Genomic DNA, 21,746 nt, shown 5'->3' with positions numbered 1-21,746 from the left:
AGGAATCCTGTCAACAAAGTGCTCCAGGGCTATACTTACCTTCCACAATGCTGGCTCCACCTCCTGTGGGGCGTCTAATGTTTCTGCCCTGCACTATGAAAGGAAAGGAGAAGTCTGGTAAACAGAGTGCTCAGGAACTGGTTTGGACTGGGAAAAGGCCCCTCTGCCTTCAGAAGACAAAGGATTTCTGGGTATAATATTGGGACCCTGATCCCAAGAATTTAGATCACTTTGGGAAAACAAGAAGAACCTCTGCTGAGGGAGGAACCAGAAGAAGCCGAGGAGGAAACTATCCCTGAACCTGGGGGCTTGGCCTGCAGTGGTTGCCTTACTGCCAAAGAGAGGAGAAAGGAACTTTGTGTGCACTTTTGCTCAACTTGTGAAGGATCTCCAAGGGCTTGGAAAAGAGCTTGCCTCCTGCTGAAGTCTCAGGAACAACAGACTTCGCCCCCCAGCTCCCCAGAGTTCTTTGGAAGTGCCTGCTGCTGTTGTTGGGCCTTCTGTGGGACTGCGTGTCGCAAGGAGCTGGAAGCGCGACTCAAGAAGGAGAAGCGTGCCGCCGTCGGAGCTGTTGTCGTCGCATCTCGTAAAGTGTGTCGCCGCTGCAGCATCGCATCGAGCGGAAGCGTCTCGCATCGCCGAAGAAGCGTGTCGCCATCGCAGCCATCGTAGCTGACGCATTGCACCACATCAAGAGAAGAGTCTTGCATCGAGGAAGAAGCGTGTCGCCATCGCAGCCATCGTAGTTGTCGCATTGCACTGCATCAAGAAAAGTGCCTCGCATCCACGGAGAAGCGTGCCGTTGTCGGAGCTACTGTCGTCGCATCGCGTAAAGGGGTGTCGCCGCTGCAACATCGCATCGAGCGGAAGCGTCTCGCAACGTCGTAGAAGAGTGCTGCTGCAAAGGACGCTGTCGTCGCATCGCGTAAAGTGTGTCGCCGCTGTAGCTGAAGCATCGAGTTGAGTCTTCTCGCAACATTGGAGAAGCGTGCCGCATCTAGAAGATCTTCACGTCTTTATTTCTTTGCACCAAAAACTTCATCGCATCAACATCGTTGCAACACTTTTGTTGCCCTGCGTGTCGCATCTAAAAGGTACATTGACTTAAAGTGTTGCATTTAAGAACTTAAGAGAACTAAGCAAAATTCTACCATCTAAAGTAACAGTATTGTGTATTTTTGTCGTTTAATGGTCTTGTGGTAAATCTATATAAAGAATACTTATTTTTTATATAAAACCTGTGTGGTGTCCATCTGTAGTGTTGTCACATGATTACTGTATGTGTTCACAAATGCTTTACACACTGCCTCTGAGATAAGCCTGTCTGCTCATGCCAAGCTACCAAGGGGGTGAGCAGGGGTTATTTTAGGAGTGTACCCCTTTACCCTGACTGGAGGAGGAGGTCCCTATTTGCCACAAGTGCATACCTGTGCCAACTAGAGACCCCCAAGTCTAACAATGCCCAAGATTTTGGTCAGATATTTGGGTATGAGATAAATGCTGAGAAGACCGAGGTTATGTCATGGAACTTGGGGGAGTGTCAACATCAGACCAATACATGAGGTACCTTGGGGTCAGAATAGTACAAGATATTAATAAAATCTCATAGACCAATCGGGCAAACGTAACAAAGGAATGTCAGAGGCTTATGAAGAGCTGGGCCCACCTCCCCCTATCCATCTTTGGCAGGGTAAACCTGGTCAAGATAGTAGTGCTTCCCAAAATCACCTTCCTTTCAATGTCATTCCATTACAATTTGATAAACCATCTATAGACAAACTTCAGCAGGCTATCAATTCATTCATATGGGCCTATAGAGGAACCATAATTGCCTGGAAGAAGTTGAGATGTAGGAGGGAGAAGGGAGGACTCTTGCATTCCGTATCTGCAATACTATGCTTGGGCCTTCCAATTGTCCCATTCCAGGATGTTTTTAAAAACACCGGAGAGTGTTGGGGTAGGGGTAATATTTTCAGTGTTGCTAAAGGGCGCTTGTCTGTCCCAGGAGGGTTTCCTCTTCAAATATGGAGAACCCAAGTTCTTCAAGAAGATAAGGCAAAAAGTTCTACAGGGAATGGCAAGAATATGGGTAAATATTAGATGGCTCAGCTATTTTTCTAGTTTGGCCCCCTTGTGGGATTCCCCTGGTGCACCGTAGTGCCTAAGAGATAAACTAGCACAGCCACTTAGAGAGACCGGGCTGAAGTTGTGGGGGATTTAGCTCAAGAGGGCAGACTTCTACCCTGGTCAAGGTTTTATATTATTTTGGAAGGGGGCATCTCCAAATTCAAAAATATTCAACTTCAAAGTTGGGCCCAAAATCGGAAATCACCTATAGGCATAGGTAACACCTTAGAGGAACAGCTGGTCAAAAGACCGAGAGGGAAGAAGGCGGTCTCCATTTGGTATTGGAGCATTGAAGAGGCAATCAATGGGGACTTTAAACTGGCAAAGGAACTGTGAGGCGCCAGCCTACCTGATGAACCTTTGGAACATATTTGGCAAACATCTTTTAGCATCCTGTTTGCCACAGTTAAACCGGCATGGTTGAGAAGAAACCAACTGTTCACGATTCACAGGGCTTACTTAACCCCCCTAAGGTTGTCAAAGATGACAGCAGGGCCCCCAGTCAGATGTAAGAAATGTGGCTTGGAGAAAGTATCTGATCTACATATGTTTAAGTAGTGCCCGGCTATTGCTGACTTTTTGCTAAAAGTGGGTAAAACTATCTCAGATATTTTGAACCTTCAAATAAGCCTTTCCCTGATAATTTTTGGGATTTACAGCGAAGTCACTGGCTCAGCAAGGTCCTTCCTTTTCTATGCTATGCTTTTGGCCAGGAGAGAAATATGCACAATATGGGTAGAAAGCTCATCTCCATTGCATGCTGAGTGATTGTCTGAGGTTTTTCTGATATCCAGGCTGGATTTGAGTGGGACCCAGAGTAGGAGGGGGAAAGCATACTGGGATTTTCTACTGAGATGGTCAAATGCTAAGATATGTGAGAACTGATAAGAAACCTAAAATGTGTATACTCCTGTAGCCAAAATGGGTCCTATAATTATGCCTCTCTGGATCTCTCCAGACAGTGTTGGGCACTCCCGTTCGTATACTGCCAACATTAACAGTCGTCAGTGTTAACTGGATCACATTGGAGAGTGACTGTGCCCTTTCTTTTGGGACTGTGCTATCCGATTCCGCAGATGTATCTGCAGGTGGGCGATTCCCCCCCTGCCTTTCCAATAACATACAGGGTACTGGCGGCTAGGTTGCTCACTGTGGTCTGAGGTTAATGAGGACAAAAAAATAATTATACTATACACCCTCTACATTTGAAAGAAATGATAGGAAACAGTATTGAATTAATTCAAATGAGGAAACCAAAGGGAACTTCCATGAGTATATGGGAAAAAGGTTTAGAAGCTTGTTGTTTTCCACAGCTATTCCCCACTGGAGACGGTGGATGATTTGATGAGGAGCTGTACGGATTCCAGCTTCAGAATACCACTCAACAAGATGGTACTCTGAAGATCCAAGATTTCAACAGTGTATTCCATATATATTTCATCATCTGTTTGGAAGTGATTTGTTTGCACTTTCATATGCAGTGAACCACATATTAAAAACAAGAGTTCATCTTCAACATGTTTCTGCAAAAGAATTCTGGGACAAAGTTCAATAAAGAGATGAACATTTTGAATCTCAGTTAATTAATTTGATGGCATGTCAATGTGGTACCAATGAATATTGGCTTTCTCATCATGGTGAACTTAAATGTATGTGAAGAAACGTAGGTACACCTACATGGTTTGTACCACTTAGCTGTGCTGAATATGTGTGAGAAGATTTACTCGAAGTTCTATGAGAATCAAATTCAAATGTTGAAAATATTGAATTGAAGACACCTGGAGGTGCTCCTCATATACACATGCTATTAAGGATAAAGAATACACCAAAATTTGGAACTTATACTGATGAAACTGTTTTGTCTTTCTTCGAACAGTATGTTACATGTGCAATTCCAAGAGATGGAGGACAAAAGAGCTTGAGACAACAAGTTTTACGGTTTCAAAGTCATCGATGTGGAAAATACTGCCAAAGAAAATACAAGTGTAAAGGGAAATTTTATACAAAATGTTGTTTTGGATTCCCACATCGTATAATTTCTAAAGGAAGAGTAAATAGTTTTTTGTCAGCAGTACAATAACTCGGAAATTTCCCAAGTATAAATACAACTTAAAAGAACAGAAGCTTCAAAGTACATTAATGACTACAATCCAGTTATTTTGAAAATGTGGCATGCAAACATGGATATTCAATATTTTGCAGACAATTCAATTGCAGTTGCTCACTATGTTAGATCGTATATAACCAAATCTGAAAAGACAGAGATGAAAGAAATGTGGGAAGAAATTTCAGCAGAGAAGATCCTTAGTAAGAAATTGTACAGCTTTAGCTTGAAAATGCTTTCCCATCAAGAGATTGGATCCTATGAACGTTCGGATCACTTGAGCTCTGCCAGGTTATATTCAAAGTCAAGAGGAATCATTTGGGTAAGTCTTGCCTCCACATAAAATAGAGTTTTTAAATCTTTACAAGAAATCCAATACTTAGCACAGAATGAACCAGAAAGTATGCATATTGTTAAAACTAATATGTTGGATACATACTATCCCAAAAGGAGTCCACATCACAAAAACCTATGTCTGTTTAGTAAAACATGCTTAAGGAAATCATATTAACCACAGAAAACTCAGTTGCGAAAGTCCAGATAAGAGAGAACTTTTCTATTTAGCACTTTTGCAACTGTTCAAGCCTTGGCATAATGAAACAGAATTACTTGGAGATTTTGACTGCTATTAAGAATCTTTTAAAGATAGCATTAAGTGCACAATTTTACCAACTTACCTACAAATGTTAAATGATGAGATTGAACAAGTAACTACTACTGCAGCCGAAATAGCTAGAGAAAGTTCACAAGGCAGTCAAAGTTCTGGTCCACTGAGTCAAGATCCACAATGACAACCAATTATTGAAAACGAAGCAGCAATAGCCATGAATGAAGTAGAAACTGCAATGCAAATGCAAATGCAAATTGGAACATCAGAAGCTATCTGGAGAAGCTTGTTATGAAGTCTCAAGAGTACTGCAGAAAAATGTAATGCTTGCCTTTGTACATTTAAGAATGCAACATATTTTAAAAACAGATTATGATGTTCTGTTTGAAGGAAACATTTAATTGTATTTGGAGATCTACTACAACATACTCCTGTAAAAGGACAACCTGTTTTTAAAACACTTCTCCATGAAGACACAAGGAAATCTTTGGGATGTATTGGAAATGTAAACATTTGGTTACATTTTGAATACAAAAAACTTCTTAAGACTATGCGACAAGCAAGTGATGAAGATTATGGAAATATTCTTGAAGACATAAGAATTGGTGTCTTGACGGAACATGGTAAACAAGCTTTAAGAAAGTCAACTACTAAGGAACTTGTTTACAACTGGAAAAATAGCAGCAGACGTTATCAATCAATCAATCAATCCATCAATACGCGCAGCGGGAGCGCCGATTGTGCGCCGAAGGCACCCCAAAGGCAAGCCCGTCTACGCCCGTCCACGCCTGGACCGCGCCCAGCACCAGAACCCCTGGTCCTCGTCGATGCCAGCGCACCCGACGAACCTACGCCGCCGCATCCCTCCTCGCACTCAACGCCGGCCGGAACTCCGCCTGCAACCGAGCCACCCTGAAATGCACCCATGGACTCTTCACCTGCCAAGTCTGCAAATTCACCTGCCTCCTGAACCTGCACCGCACCCGCCAAGCCAACCACCAGCAACAACAACCACCTCAAGTGCATCCTGCTCAACACCCACTCCATCCACAGGCACGCCGTCAAACTCTGGAACCTCCTCGACTCAACATCTCCAGACGTCGCCTTCCTCACTGAAACATGGATGAACGCCTCCTTAGCACCCGACATCGCCATAGCCATCCCGGAGGGCTACAAGATCATCCGGAGGGACCGCGTCAACCAAACTGGAGGAGGCATCGCCATCGTCCATAAGAACACCATCCGCATCACGACCAACTCCGACGACACCCTCACTGCCACCGAGCACCTACACTTCCAGATACACACCGACCCCAAGACCACCCTCAGAGGCACTCTCATCTACAGACCCCCGGGACCTCGCACACAATTCAGCGAAGCCATCGCCGACTTCATCAGTCAGCACGCCCTCACCTCCACATACTTCATCCTCCTAGGGGACCTCAACTTCCACCTGGAGAACAAAAAGGACTGCAACACCGCCGCCCTACTGGAGAACCTCGCCAACCTCGGACTCAAGCAACTGGTGAACACCCCCACTCACTACGCCGGCCACACGCTCGACCCCATCTTCTCCTCCAGCAAGCACATCTCCTTCAGCCATTCAACCGGACAACACTGGGCAGACCACAGCTGCGTCCACTTCAGCTTCAGGAGAACCACGACCTACCACCATCCGCAACAGGTTCCCCGCAGAAGTTGGAGCAAGATCACCACCGACCAGCTCAGCACCGCCCTCAGCCAGAACCCGCCCACCAACACGACGGACCCAAACGAAGCAGCCCGCAACTCACACAGTGGCTCATCAACTGCGCCGATGAACTCGCACCACTGAAGAATCCTCCAAGCAGACCCAGCAGCAGAAAGGCCTCGTGGTTTACCAACGAACTCAAGAACTCCAAGAAAACCTGCCGCACCCTCGAGAAAGCCTGGCGCCACGAACAGACAGCAGAACACATGACCGCCCTCAAGAACGCCATCCGAGAACACCACCAGCTGATTCGCACCACCAAGAAGGCAACATTCAAAGAACGTCTGGACAACAACACCCACAACAGCAAGGAACTCTTCAGCATCGTCAAAGAGCTCACCAACCCCAGCGCCTGCAACAATGACATCACACCCTCACAAGACCTTTGCGACTCATTCTTCCACAGCAAGATCGCTGATATACACAACAGCTTCGGCGCGCAGACCACGGACCCAACCACCGAACCAACGCCCCCCACCACCACCATCTGCACCTGGACCCCGATCAACACTGAGGACACCACCCGCCTGATGAACACCATCCACTCCGGCTCCCCTACCGACCCTTGCCCACACCACATCTTCAACAAAGCCGACTCCATCATCGCATCCCAACTCTGGAACATCATCAACAGCTCCTTCGCATCCGCCACCTTCCCGGAGAGCTGGAAACATGCCGAGATGAGCGCCCTCCTGAAGAAACCCACCGCGGACCCCACAGACCTCAAGAACTTCCTCCCCATCTCGCTCCTCGCCTTTCCAGCCAAAGTCATCGAGAAGACCGTCAACAGACAACTCTCCGCCTTCCTCGAGACCAACGGATCCCTCGACCCCTCACAATCCGGCTTCTGAGCAAACCACAGCACCGAGACCACCCTCATCGCAGCCACTTACGACATCAGGTCCCTGCTCGACAACAGGGAAACTGCCACCCTCATCCTCCTGGACCTCTCAGCAGCCTTCGATACCGTATGCCACCGCACCCTGATACAGCGCCTCAGCAACACCGTAATCCAAGGAGCGGCCCTGGAGTGGATCATCTCGTTCCTCGACAGAAGAACGCAGAGAGTCCGCCTCCCCCCGTTCCGCTCCTCGGCCACCGAAGTCATCTGCGGCGTTCTGCAAGGATCCTCACTCAGCCCCACCCTCTTCAACGTCTACATGAGCCCTCTCGCAGCCATCGCACGCCAACACAACCTCAACATCATCTCCTACGCCGATGACACCCAGCTGATCCTCTCCCTCACCAACAACCCCGCCTCCGCCAAAGCCAACCTCCAGGAAGGAATGAAAGACGTCGCGGAATGGATGAAGATCAGCCGGCTTAAACTGAACTCATACAAGACGGAAGTCCTCATCCTCGGACCATCTCCCACCGCCTGGGATGACTCCTGGTGGCCCCCCGCCCTGGGAACCGCACCCAAGACAACGGACCACGCTCACAACCTAGGCTTCATCCTGGACTCCTCCCTCACGATAACCAAGCAAGTCAACGCCGTCTCCTCATCCTGCTTCAACACCCTGCGCATGCTCCGAAAGATCTTCCGATGGATCCCCACCGATACCAGGAAGACCGTTACCCAGGCCCTCGTCACCAGCCGTCTGGACTACGGGAACACCCTCTACGCTGGAACCACTGCCAAACTCCAGAAAAGACTCCAGCGTATTCAGAACGCCTCAGCACGACTCATCCTGGACATCCCCCGCCACAGCCACATCTCTGCCCACCTGAAAGACCTGCACTGGCTCCCCGTCAGCAAGAGGATCACGTTCAGACTCCTCACCCACGCACACAAGGCTCTCCACAACACGGGCCCGAAGTACCTCAACAGCCGACTTACATTCTACACACCCACCAGCCAACTCCGCTCCGCCAGCCTCGCCCTCGCCTCCGTCTCACGAATCCGCAAATCCACCGTCGGAAGAAGATCCTTCTCCTACCAGGCGGCCAAGACATGGAACTCCCTCCCCACCCACCTACGGCTGACCCTGGACCATCTCTCCTTCAGGAAACAACTCAAGACCTGGCTGTTCGAGCAGTAGCGTCCCCCCCTCAGCGCCTTGAGACCCTAACGGGTGAGTAGCGCGCTATACAGATTTTGTTGATTGATTGATTGATTGATGGCTTCAATTGAAGTTTGAAAACAGTTTTAACCCCTTCGCCGCGGCACGAATTCCGCCGCGGCGCTGGGGGGGTTCGGGGTCAGCGCGGCGCCGCCATGCTCGTGACGGAACCACTCCGTCATGAGCCATGGGTGCGCTGTGCTCATGACGGAGTGGTTCCGTCACGACTCCGCCCACTTGCATTGATCGCCCGCACAGGCGGGGAATCAGTGCCGCGTGGGCGGAGCGGCCGCCAACGGCCGCAGCATGATGGAACCACTCCGTCATGAGCACACGGCGCCCGTGGCTCATGACGGAGTGGTTCCGTCATGAGCAGGGAACGGGTTAATGCTGTTTAGGATAATAATACTCTAAATTAGTTTTACTGAGTAATGTATCAAAATTACTTGGAAGGTAAGAAGACATAATTTAATATGCATGATAAGAAGGAAAAATGTTTTAAATGTAATTATATGTTATTTGTCTCTAATATAAATAATGTTCATCCTTTCGACTATTTGAAAAGTATCATAATATTTCTGAGGAGCAGTATTACACTTTACAAAAGTGCACCATGCACTGATCTAAGCACCCAGGTATTACCCTTGCACTGTTGAAGTCACTCAAGCACTACCCATGCACTCATTGAATCACCCATGTACTATGCCTGTACTCATGCAATCACCCAGACACTGCCCATGCACTCATGCAATTACTCAGGCACTACTCTTGCACTCAACCATTCACTCAATCACTACCCATGCACTCATCCATTCACTCAAGCACTTTCCATGCACTTATCCAATAACCCAGGTATTACTCTTGCACTCATCCTTTTACTCTGGCACTACCCATGCACTGATCTAAGCACCCTGGCATTTTTCTTGCCCTCATGAAGTCATGCAGGCTGTACCCATGCACTCATCCAATCACCCAGGCAGTACCCCTGTACTGGGAAGAAGAGGTGGATAGCTCTCTGTCTAATCCTGGCACGATTAAAAAAGCCTCTAACTTCCCTACATCGACTAGCAGGACCGAGGGAGCTACCGGTAGCATGATATGGGACTACTCCTTCTCGCCAAACTTAGGAGAGAATCAAGATATCGAGGGGAAAGGAGAGATTCCGGGCGAATCTGGCAGTACGATGCAAGGCACTGAGGAAATAACATTGGCTACGATATACCAAGTGATCATGGCTCTTCGGGAGGAAACTAGGGCTGAGAACTCTCAGACTCAAGGGGCCTGCAGAAAGCTGTAAAACTCTATTTGAATAATCGCCAAGACTTGTGCAGACTTTGCAACTCGAATCAGGGAGGCAGAGCTAGGATATCTCAATTGGAGGATGAATTAAACATGCAGAAAAAGAAGACTGAGTCAATGCAAATGTTAAGGGACGACACACTGATGAAACTGATGGATTTAGAAAATCGCGCTAGACAAAATAATCTGCGAATACTGGGCATCCCCGAGGGCAAAGAAGGGCCAGTTTGTGATAGATATTTTTGAGGAGGCCTTCCCGGACTTATCACAATGGGACTGGAAGACGCAAATTCAAAGGGCACACCGTTTCCCTTTCAATCAACGGAGAGCAGAAGGACAATCTAACAACCGCCCATGTGCTATTATGATTTCTTTAAATAATTTCTTAGCCAGGGAATCGCTATATAACCTTGCTAGACCTGATCGTAAAAGAACCAGGAAGGGCTGTGATTTTTTTGTATGCCCTGACATTTACCAGAAGACGGTCGAAAAGCATTGGCTTCTTCGTCAACTAATATCTGAATTTCAAGCAAAAGGGGCTCAGGCATTTCTCATCAATCCAACCAAATTGAAGGTGGTCTCTCAGGGGCGCACGCAGTACTTTCACTCAGAAATCCAGGCTAAAGAATTCTTATTGTCAATGCATATGTCTCAAAATTCTGCTGGCACGACTGAATAAGAGTTCAGTTCTGAAGTACCTTCTGTGAGCGCTAACCTTCGAGACTATAATCGGCTCCTCCTTTTCTATATGCCTATCTCTTTCTTTTTCACCCTTACACACAATTGTATTCTTTGGGTGTTCAAACCATCTATTTTTTTTTTTAATGAAATGCACACAGACTAGGATGAAAGGTCCCACTGTCCGGAGGGATGGGTAGGTTAGCTCAGCATCACCAGGGACAGTAGGTCCCCATGCCTCGCGTTATGGGAGGTCTGTTGGGGGGAGGTGGGGTGTGGGGAGAGGGTGGAAAGGGAGGGCTTCTACTGGGGAGGGTCCTGGGGGGTGGCCAGAGGGGAATGAGGGGGGTACTCAAGCACGTGTTCAATTGTGTAGTTTTGACAAAAATAGCAACTGTGACAAGATCCAATATCTTATAAAGTTCTCCTTTTTTTGTAGGAAAGTAGGTGGTAAAATCTTAGTGTCCTTTTGGCTGCTAGAAGTAATTCCTTGGTATGGCAGGTAGTAATAAAAATATCCGAATCTGCTCTTTAAATTGCTGTGGCCTCAATGATAGGAAAAAGAGGAGCATATTGGCGAAACTTATCAGGTTTATGAGGGTCGATGTATTATGTCTCCAGGAGACCAATATCTGTTGGAATAATCGGATGTGGTTAAAAGACTTGGGGCTCGATCTCCTTGCTTGTACGCGTTCAGCAACTAACACTCAAGGAGTAGCTATGATGGCAAGGCATGGGCTTTTAACTTGTAATCGAGTTAAGGAAGACAACTTAGGGAGATGGGTAACTATAGAAGTAGGTATTAGGGGGACACTGTACACTATATGCTCCCTTTATGGTTCCAATTTAGATGACCCCACTAGTCTTGATCACTTAAATATTGAGTTAGCTCTGTGGTCTCCCTTAATAGTGTTTTGTGGGGATTTCAACATCCTTCTGAATGCCTGCTTCAATCTCCATAGTAATGACTCCTATTCTGGACCGAAGGCTAAGACATTCAAGGCTCTACAGGGGTTATGCCAGGAACACGGATTAACTGATATTTGGCATAGTCAGTGTCAAACGAAATTCGGTTATACGTTCTTTTCGGCTCCCCATAAAAAAAATTACGGTTAGACTACTCTTTTGTTACCAATACAATAGCAGGAAGGGTCACTTGTGGGCTTTTCCCAAGACTTGTATCTGGTCATAACCCTTTATTGATCCAACTCCCGATCGAAACTTTTGCACAAGTAATGACAACGTGGACTTTTGACAGATAGCTTTTGCTTGATTTAGAATACTGTTTACATATCTCAAAGTGGATAGTGGAATTTTTCGAGAGGAACAGGGGGACTGCATCTGAGCTAATAGTCTGGGATGCCTTTAATGCGGAAGTGAGGGGCAAAACTTTGAGCTTTTCTTTGCATCAACAGAAGAAGATAAAAGAGAAGGTTAACGGTTTGATGGATCAGCTCAGGAAGGCTGAGGAAGAGCTTATCCGGGTAATTGGGGAGTTTCAGAGGAGTGAGGAATGTCAAAAAAAGTTAGCAACAGCAAGAACTAAAATACATCAACATCTCGGGGAGGATTTAGCCATACAGTTTAAGCAACACAGGGCTGATATACAGGAATATGGAGAGGTCACCGGCAGACTACTAGCTACACGGATTCAGCAAAGAGCAGTTGCGAACACAATCTGTAGTATAAAAAATTCCAAGGGACAGATTCAGGATCTCCCGGCCAAAGTTCTTGAGATCTTTCAGGAGTTTTACCAGGGGCTATACGCCATAGAAAATGAAGACTCTGTAACCTCAGATGAGGACTTTCTATCTGGTTACGGTACCGCTCAGATTACTCACGAACAGAGGGTTATGCTTTCTGCCCCGATCTCAAGGGAAGAAATTGAATCTGCCATAATTTTGCTGGCTGCAGGTAAGGCTGCTGGCCCTGATGCATTGCCCCTGGAATTTTATCGTACTTTCAGACAAGTCCTCCTCGGGGAACTGGAGCTCTTATTTTTAAAAGGCCTGAATGGCCAGACTCCTGCTCCTGGCATAGAACAACAATTGTAGTCTTTAAAAAAAAGGACAAGCCGGAACTCAGCCCCTCTTCATATCGCCCTATTTCTTTGATATGCGCTGATAGCAAGATCTATTCCAAAATATTAGCATTGAGGCTGGGAAGGGTTATTGCTCCTCTGGTCTCCATGCGTCAACATGGCTTTATTCCTGGTCGGGATACATCGGACCATGTTAGGTGGGCAATAGCCTTGTTCGATTGGGCCCAGGCCTCAGGGAGGCCCCTGGGGATGATCCTGTTGGATGCAGAGAAAGCATTCGACAGGGTCTCCTGGGGGTTTCTCTGGCTGGTGTTGAGGACTAAAGGATTCCCGCCGAAATTTCTTACAGCTGTACAGACCCCATACGTTTCACCTAAAGTCTGTGTCCGGATTTCTGGGCAAGAGTCCAGTGAATTATCTATCAGCAGAGGAACTCGCCAGGGGTGTCCCTGCTTACCATTACTAATTTCCCTGTATATTGATCCGTTGCTCAGTAAGCTGGATGCTGATCAACGGATTGAAGCTGTTACGGTACATGGGATCTCGTATAAAACATTAGCATATGCTGACGACGTAGGTATATTCACAACAAACATTAGATCAGCCTTGCCTGCGGTTTATGATATTGTGAAACAATTTGGTTTTGTATCAGGTTACAAACTAAATGCCAATAAAACCCAGGTCATACACTCCGATACTGCAAGACCGCAGGAGATCCCAACAGTACCAGCAGCAACCTATTTGGGTATAAAGATCACGTCCGCGGTTGAGCAGATTCCTGAGTTGAATATATTACCCATTATAAAAAGCACATTAAAATTGTTCATAAATTACATATTCCAGGGTCCACTAATCTGATAATATAAATGATATGATATGTCAAATATGCCAGCTTACTTTTGTGCAGACCCAAGCTTGTGTTTTTTGATTTTATCTAGGTACATCTCACACAATAAGAGCACAGTGAAGGCTGAAAGGGACGTATCTGTTCCTAGGAGGCAGTCCTTCTGTAGCAAGAGTAGAGATGGTGAGGATTTCTGCATGAAAAACAGTTCCGCTTAGAGGGGAATAAATATTTCTGGATGGTAATATTTGCATAATAGAATTTATGGTGGGAGTTGGTTTTGGCATGGTTCAGAGCCAAGAATGTATCATTTATTTTTAGGGGTTTTGAATGCCTTTTGGTTATGTTTTTTAGCTCAATGAAAAGGGGTATAAACATACCACAACACAACATTCCCCAGTCTCAAACGTAATAGGAAATCACTATCTCTTTCTCTACTTCCACAAGTATTTCAGCAACTTTGCCTTTTCATTTAAATCCTCCCAATCATTCCTTTGACCACACAGTAGTGAGGCTGTTCATAGCTTCTGGCAAAAATGTCATCTTTGGGCTGATCAAGGAGACCCTCATACAATTGATGATTGTTTTTTTATTGTTGCATTAAAATATGGCATTAGGGGGGGGTAAGATTTAGGTATGTAACTTTAAGGAGTGCTTTGAGGCCCCACAGAAAGCATACCAGAGAGATGGCCATAATCTGATTTGAAAATGTGGGCTTTATCACTTACCCAGAGCTTCAGAAGTCTTTCTCTGAACTGAAATGAAGGAGGTAGTTTGTTGAGATATATCCTGCTGAATCATTTGTGCTCAACAGGTCAAGTGGTAATTATCTTTTTGGAGGCCTCCACCACAAACAATCACAATCCAAGCACCTCACACACACCTTCAAAGCACTGCATAGCACAGGTTCAGCCTACCTCAATAGATTAATATAATTTCACAAACCAACCGGGCACATTCACCATGCTGGACTGCTACTTTTACATATCCCATACATACACAGAAATAGAACAGGGGGTTGGGCCTTCTCCTACATCACTCTTAATGCCTGGTACGACCTGTCGTTACACATCTGATCATCCTGTTCAATTCTTAAGTTCCATAAGAAGCTTAAGACATGGATTATGGAATAAAATCTTCCACATCCCTAGGTTTGGCTAGACCAGCACCGGCAACAGCATCACAGGGATCTTGGATTCATGAATATATTATAATATCAATCCTTTGTTTCTACAGCTATGGATAAAACTCAAGAGGCCTCTATTAATTCATTCACAGGGGAATCAATAGCAGAGGTCCCCAACTATTATGATCACTGGTCTCCCTCTGTGTACCCAGCAGGCATCTCAGATCAGCCTCTGCCCACCTACTAAAGGTCCCCAGTATTCTAAGATCATGCTGTGGTGGACACTCTACGTCCTATCTGGCACCCAAGCTCCGGAACTCTCTTTCTCAGCAGCTACGTCAGCTGAAGCAGGAACTCCCATTACACAAAGCCTTGAAGACCTGGCGATTTAATGAATAGTGTTACATTGGGGTCGTTACACAGTAGCTGCGATTAGCAGTGGGAAGACTTTGTGTAGCCATGCACTATACAAAAACTACAGAATAGAACAGAATAGAATTAATTGAGGTTGCACTGGCTTAGGGCCCTATTATGACTACGTTGTGGTGGCAGTCTGACCACTGCCACACTGCGAGACCGCCCGAAGTATTATAAGTGTGGTGGTCGACCTGCCACTGAACCGCTGCTACTGATGTAGATCAAGGAACCTACAGTGGTTCGCAGCAGTTCGAGACCAAAATATGCTGATAGTGCCGAAGCGGCACCGCCGGTCATATTTTGAGTTGCCTCACCGCCACCCTTGTCATGGCTGTAGCACCACATGAAAAGGGTTGCGGTGAAGCAACAAATGGGGCCCTACAGGGCACTGGGGTGCATACAGGGGGCACATGTTGTTAACCCTTGCAGTTATGCACCCCCAGTTCCTGCACAGGAAGGAATGCATGGCATGGTGCATTCCTTCCTGTGCAGGAACGTGCACTGGCGATCCTGCATCAGTGCTGTTTAAGGCTCACAATGAGCCTTTAAACAACACCTCCGCGGGACAGCCACACCACCCGCCAGATCATAAGATTACTTGTAATCGGGCGGGCGGCGGTGAGTTACGGCGGTCCTGGAGTGAAGCAGTGGCGTGCTACCCGCTCCAAGACCACCAAAACTCATAATAAGGACCTCAGTAAATATGTGTATGATCAATGATAGTGAAGGAATATCTAACATGTAATCCGCAGTACTTACAAATATTTACCCTAGTTCATGGATGATCTCATAAATACTGTTTGTTGATCTTTTGTGTAGGACTTCTTTAAATAAAAATAATTGCATTACTGCAATGGATGATTAAATGCAATGTGTTAGCTCGACTATAGGCATCAAATGCCCTTCGCTTTCCCTTTAGCTTAATTAAAGTGGGGTTCAAAAGAATAAAATCATAGAAATACACTGATGTTGAAATCTTGATCCCCTTAGTTTAGGATTGAAAGGAGTGGGCATATTGGAATGCGATCTGCAGATCAGCAACGTACACGGAGAATGGAATGGGGCTAGGATGCAGCCTAACTTGAGATCATATTTCACATCAGTCTGTTTACAGTACATAGTTTCTTCATTTAACTGGATCCTCACCCAGATCAGATGATGCAGTTTTAGCAGTTGGATCACTAATTGCAGCACTGGGGCTGGAATGCCAAATTTCTCAGTTCCTGCTATAGTCTTCGTCCATAGACCTTGTCAATGATTGTTACTTAGATAGCTTGGGGTTCGTTCTTTGCATATTTTTCTGAGTATTTGCTTTGCAACACAGCTATGCAATGTTGAGAGGCAGACCTAAATACAGGCCATCCAGGCGGATTGTGTTTTAAGAATGTGCCAGTCCTTTTGAACTTGTTAGGGATGGGAAGCAAAATGTTTTCTTTTAGAGGTGAGGGAAGCCAATAATTACGAAGAATTTCTATTTTCACTTTAAAAAAAAATGCCTTATCAGACTTAGACTGGGAGGTTTTAATAATGATCCAATTCCTAAAGAATTCTGGTCCACAACTGCAAATCCTACTGGAGGAGATGAATTCACAGACTGCCAGGCCCTTAATTTCCTGGGGTTTCCTTGAGACAATAATATATTTCCAAACATCCTCAACTTCTGGCCTTGGCAAGTTAGGTTCCGGTTGAATATCATTAATAGCTCTCGGCTTAGTGATTGGTTAATTTTTTTAATTACAAGATTGGCCTATAAATACTTCCCAGGCTGAAGCAGTGCATGAAATGACTTTTTTAACGTCTTATATCGAAGCGTTGGTACAATATGCTTGAAAATTCTTTTTAACAAAGGTTAGTATTATTTTTGATTATTCTTTAGCCTGTCCATCCTTTGTGTCTGATCAAATGTGATGGTTATTATCTGCCCTGATAAGCGCTTGCCTAGTTTTGCAGTTCTCTGAAGATTTGCCTCAGGCAGCTAAGGATTGACTTTGGGCCTTTTTTAGTGCATTGTTCAAATTCTTATTTGGAATACCTATCTTAGATGGGCAGCTTTCCTTCTGTCTCATCCAGTTTCTGTAAGACAGGCTTGCTAGTTCAAAAACTGTACAAATACTGGAACGTAAATGTTATGTAAGTGGCTTTCTAATAAGTTGTACACATGTAGATCCTGCCTCTGTGCCCACCAGTCTCCCCAGCCCTTCTCTTTAAGCAAAGCAGCCCCGCCCCGCCCCGCCCCCATGCCGCCGCAGCAGGAACAAATAAAATGATAATAACATCAAGTTATTATCATTGTATTTTTCCTTTCTTTCACTGCTGCAAAGCAGTGAGTGGGGCGACGCTCCTCCGCCTTAGCAGAGGAGCCGCCACTGTGCATGACCTTAATTAGAAATATGATATTGAAATTGGATTCACAAACTTAAAAATTTGGCTCTACAAAAGCTGGCTCTAACATGCATCTCACCGGTTCTGGCTGTGCTGGCCGTAGCGCTGGGAGGCCTCAGAGTAGCCATCGCGCTTTATAAATCTCATTTCATTCATTCATTCACAAAGAAACCGGAAACAAGACATTATGTTTTGTAAACCACAATTTTCATATGCAAAAAAATACTTGACCATTCTATAAATGGCCCTGGTAGCAATGCTTTGGTGATATTGTTTCTTATTTATGTATGCAGTAATAGAGCAGGTCTAAGTTTCTGTACCGGCCTCATAATTGGGGTTCTACAATTCCATGGAATTGTATACAGATGGTTTCTACAAAATATGACTATGCACGTCAGATTCGGAAAAAGATTGAAAAGCTGTGTGGTAAACAAACATTTCACATCCACTATTGTTCAGACATGTTTACAAAACACAGGAGAACCATTTCATCAGGGGTTATCCAGAATGGAATCTATTCACTAGGTACTGAAAAGGGGAGACAAGGTCAGTTTACCCGCCTCCACCCACTTCTGACTTCATAATTTATGTTTTTGCATATGTTGTTAGACGTTGTATATGTATATACATGTTAATATGTAGCCAGGTGTCTGGATGAAATACTTAAAACGTGTCACATAAACTGACCTTAAAGGCAGGAAGAGAAATAATTTATTCCCAGGCCCGAAAAAATGTACATGTACTGAAAAATGTTTGTGCATCAATAAACACTGTTATGGCGACTGCTTATGCGGGCAATTGATAAGTTTGTATTTAAACAAAAAATGCCAAGCCGAGTTTATGCAGGAGTGATATTATCACTTTTGTCGGGAAAAATTCCAAAAGTAGTGCCATAAATCAGCTTTCCCTGACTAGCCCCTTCTCAAATAACAGGAAAGTAGCAATATTATCTTTTCTGATGACTGAAATCTCTTTACTCCCCCGGTGCCTATTGTTGCAGATGGGCTGAAATGGCAGTTTGACCTAGATTGAGCAAGAAATTCAGTCCCCAATGTTGGCGTGAGAGTTGAGACTAAGAAAAAGTTTTCAAAGGAAGTCTTCATATCCAGTAGGACATGCACAAGTACCACTCAGATGGCACCTAATCACATTTCAAACTTTACTCACATGTACTTAAAGTAAAAATCTCCTCCCCCAGTGCATTTTGTTCCATACCATTGATGAAAATAGGGTCCCATTTAGAGGTGGGCGGAAACGGAAAATCCACAGAAAAAAAAAATTCTGACCGAGCATTTATGAAATTTATGACATGTGTGTTAAAAATGCTCAAACTATGACGGGAGATGTGTTGAACTCTAAGGCCCAGATTCTCAAAAAAGATAACGGAACGCAGCGCAGAAGCCAAAAATGCTGCACTGCGCTGCGTTGCGTGGCAGGAAATATCTACATTATGGCCCTCCCCTCTCCCTAGTGCCGGAGCTGATTTTTGCTGCTCTGCGCCAAGCATACACCTTAGCACCATAGTGCTAGCAGTGCTTCATTTGAGCCGGTGTGCAATAATTTTATATACATTAAAAATTACAATTCAGAATATTGCACGCCATTCTTATTGCTTTCGGTGGCCTGGGATAGTCTGAATTGACACACTTATAGGAGTGCGATGGTTAGTAGTTGCGTTGGCACAGTTACTGGCAGTGGCATTGGGTGGTGCAGGCTGCAGTGGCCCTACCCTTCCTGTACAAAATTCTATGGCTAGACATGTTGTATGTATGCTGCACAGTGCAGTACATATGCAAAGTCGGAAAAGCAAGGAGAAATGAAAACATTTCTCCTCTTAACGCCTGCTTTTCAGCAGCATACATTTTTGGTGCTAAACCCTGTCTACTAATGTTAGCCGATAGGATTTTGGGTCAAAAAGCATGGGTGGTTGCATGTGAATGCCCATATACCACCCATGTAACGCCTCCTTGACGCAAAGTAATGCAAAGCAGCGATTTGCGCTGCTTTGCGTTACTTTTCCATACAAACCAACACAAACACCAATTTGCGTTGGTGTGCTAATCCCTAAGCAGGTTTAGCGTCTGGTGTGCTTTAAAAAAATTATGCTAACCGGATGCTAAACCTTTGTGAATCTGGGCCATGGAAAACAACAAGGAGAAATAAACATAATTCTACTCGTTACGCCTGCCTTGGGGAGGCGTACAGTTTTGATGCATTCGCAGGTTTACAGATCCTGGTAAATCTTGGAATGCATCAAAACCCATAGGTGTTGCTTGGAAACACCCACTGCAACACCTTTGGAATGCCTCCCTTACACAGTATAAGGCAACACAGCGACTTGCACTGAATTGCCTTACACCATAGCTATGAGCCCATGAAAAGCCATGCAAAGTGGTTTTGAGTAGCCTCGTAGATATGGGTCTGCACTCTGCACTGCCGGCGTGTCATTATAAGTAACGCACTGGTGGTGCAAAAGGCTTGTAAAACAGCTGAATAGTGTTCAAATTCCAAGCCATGATTTGGCACCAGCACAAACATTTTTAAAAGCAAAAAGCTTTGCCCTTAACAAGCACTAAAGTGAACAAGAATTTATTGCTAGGCACTGAAAAATCCTAAGTAACATTCCCAGTCACATTCTGGAAGAACTAGAAAACATGTAGGCAGGATAGAAAAAGACTTAAGTGGGTCATTTATGGTTTATAACAGCAACGGGGTTCTTGTTCCTATATAGATAAGAGTTAAGAGAACGGTTAGTATAGGTAATGGTGAGGGGAATCTTCCTTAATAGGAAGTAATACCCTCACACACCCATGTGGGTATCATGCTTCATCATCAGGCTTTGTGCTCCTCATGGATTTGGTGCTGCAATGCTCCACGTGCCCGGCAAGAGGGCTATTGGTCGTTGATCTTCTAAATAAAACAGCCATGATGATGCATGCGGGTGTGCAGAGCTGATGAGTGGGTGTGCCAAAACTACCTAAAGGGTGCCCAGCGATAGGTTTATTTGGAGGTCCGTTTGGTAAGGTTAAAAGAAATAAAAGGAGGACGGTCTGCTCGAAATTATGAAGCACAAATGTCTGGTAATTGATGTGAAATGGCAGTTTGGTATTACTCAGTGAGGTCCACATGTATAATGCCCTCGTGGTCCAGGGGGATCCGCGGCATTTCTTCAGGACCAGAGATGTGTATACCCTGCCCTAAATCAGAGAGAGTATCAAGGTGCATTCATATTTAACATGCCCTAGTGGTTATGCATATGGTCAAGAAAGTACCTGTAATATACTCACCCCATCATGTTTCCTAATCCAACCTGGAGATTAAAGAGAAAAAACTGAGAAGACAACCATAGAATAAATTATTATTAATTGTTTAACATGATATATCAGGTATTAGCGTTGACAAACGTAATTCCTCAAAAAGGGTTTGCGGCAACTCTTACCTCCAATAGTTGGCCTACGTGTGCCTTAGGTCATGGCAGAGGACTGCGTAATTACTGCGGTTGTCAGTCTGGAACAACAAACAATCAGGAGTAATTATTTGGAATGAGCTCCTCAGGGTGCTGTACGAGTACTCACGAACACCAAACGACCTTTGTTTTGGCCATACTCAAGGTCTCATGCATGGAGTGTAGCGTCAGACCTACCCCTCTCCCTGCCTTCCTGGAAGTCGGGGATCTGGGATGTCTCCGATATTTTAAAGCAAGTTCGAGCCGCAGGTGAGGTGCATCAAGCAAGGCTGGGGACATTGAAGTTACTCACGAGTGCGGTTGGTGTCAATTTTGTATGTGGCAATGCCAATGATTGCTCTAGCTGGCGGCCATATTAGAGAGGGAGAATAACTAAGCCTACACATGCATTGACCTCAATGTATTTAGAGAGCAACATCATTATATGGACTCCTTCCAGGGAAAAACTCCCACCACGATGGGAAAGTGATTCCTCTAGTGAGTTAATAGTCAAGGGGGGCAGTCCACGGTAGTGTGTGGCTTGCTATATGCCTGGGTGCTCTCGTTGGCAGCCATATTGGGGCAGGAAGGAAAAATCGCGATGCCCGTATTTTTACAAAGGTGGTCACACTGGAGAGGATAGATGAGAGCGGTACTGCTGATGTTTGTTATAATGGCGGCCATCTTGGAAATGTCAGTGCCCTTTGTTATGGCAAACTAAGAGTGGTTATGTCAGTTGCACGTCCTGGGGGGAGATTCTACTCCAATTGTGTAAGATGAAGGCGGGGAGTGGACATCATTGGTGTGTCCCATCCCGCAATGCTGGTCGCTGTAATACACAACTGATTTGTCCCATTACTTAT

General features: G+C 45.2%; 1 long non-coding RNA gene across 1 annotated transcript in view; it reads right to left on the bottom strand.

Moving 5' to 3' along the window:
• Nucleotides 1–21,333, bottom strand: part of LOC146861282 (uncharacterized) — a 72,562-nt gene extending 51,229 nt beyond the window's left edge. The window contains exons 1-3 of the long non-coding RNA XR_014979239.1: nucleotides 21,082–21,333; nucleotides 20,878–20,945; nucleotides 20,726–20,769 (exon numbers count right to left, since the gene is read on the bottom strand). This is a non-coding gene — a long non-coding RNA (uncharacterized LOC146861282). The remainder of the gene's footprint in view (nucleotides 1–20,725; nucleotides 20,770–20,877; nucleotides 20,946–21,081) is intronic.
• Nucleotides 21,334–21,746: the final 413 nt, after the last annotated feature.

This window comes from Triturus cristatus, chromosome 3_1 (assembly GCF_964204655.1).
Source record: "Triturus cristatus chromosome 3_1, aTriCri1.1, whole genome shotgun sequence".
Lineage (NCBI taxonomy): Eukaryota > Metazoa > Chordata > Amphibia > Caudata > Salamandridae > Triturus > Triturus cristatus.
The sequence above is the reverse complement of the archived record's forward strand: the minus strand, read 5'-3'. Positions and strand labels throughout refer to the sequence as shown.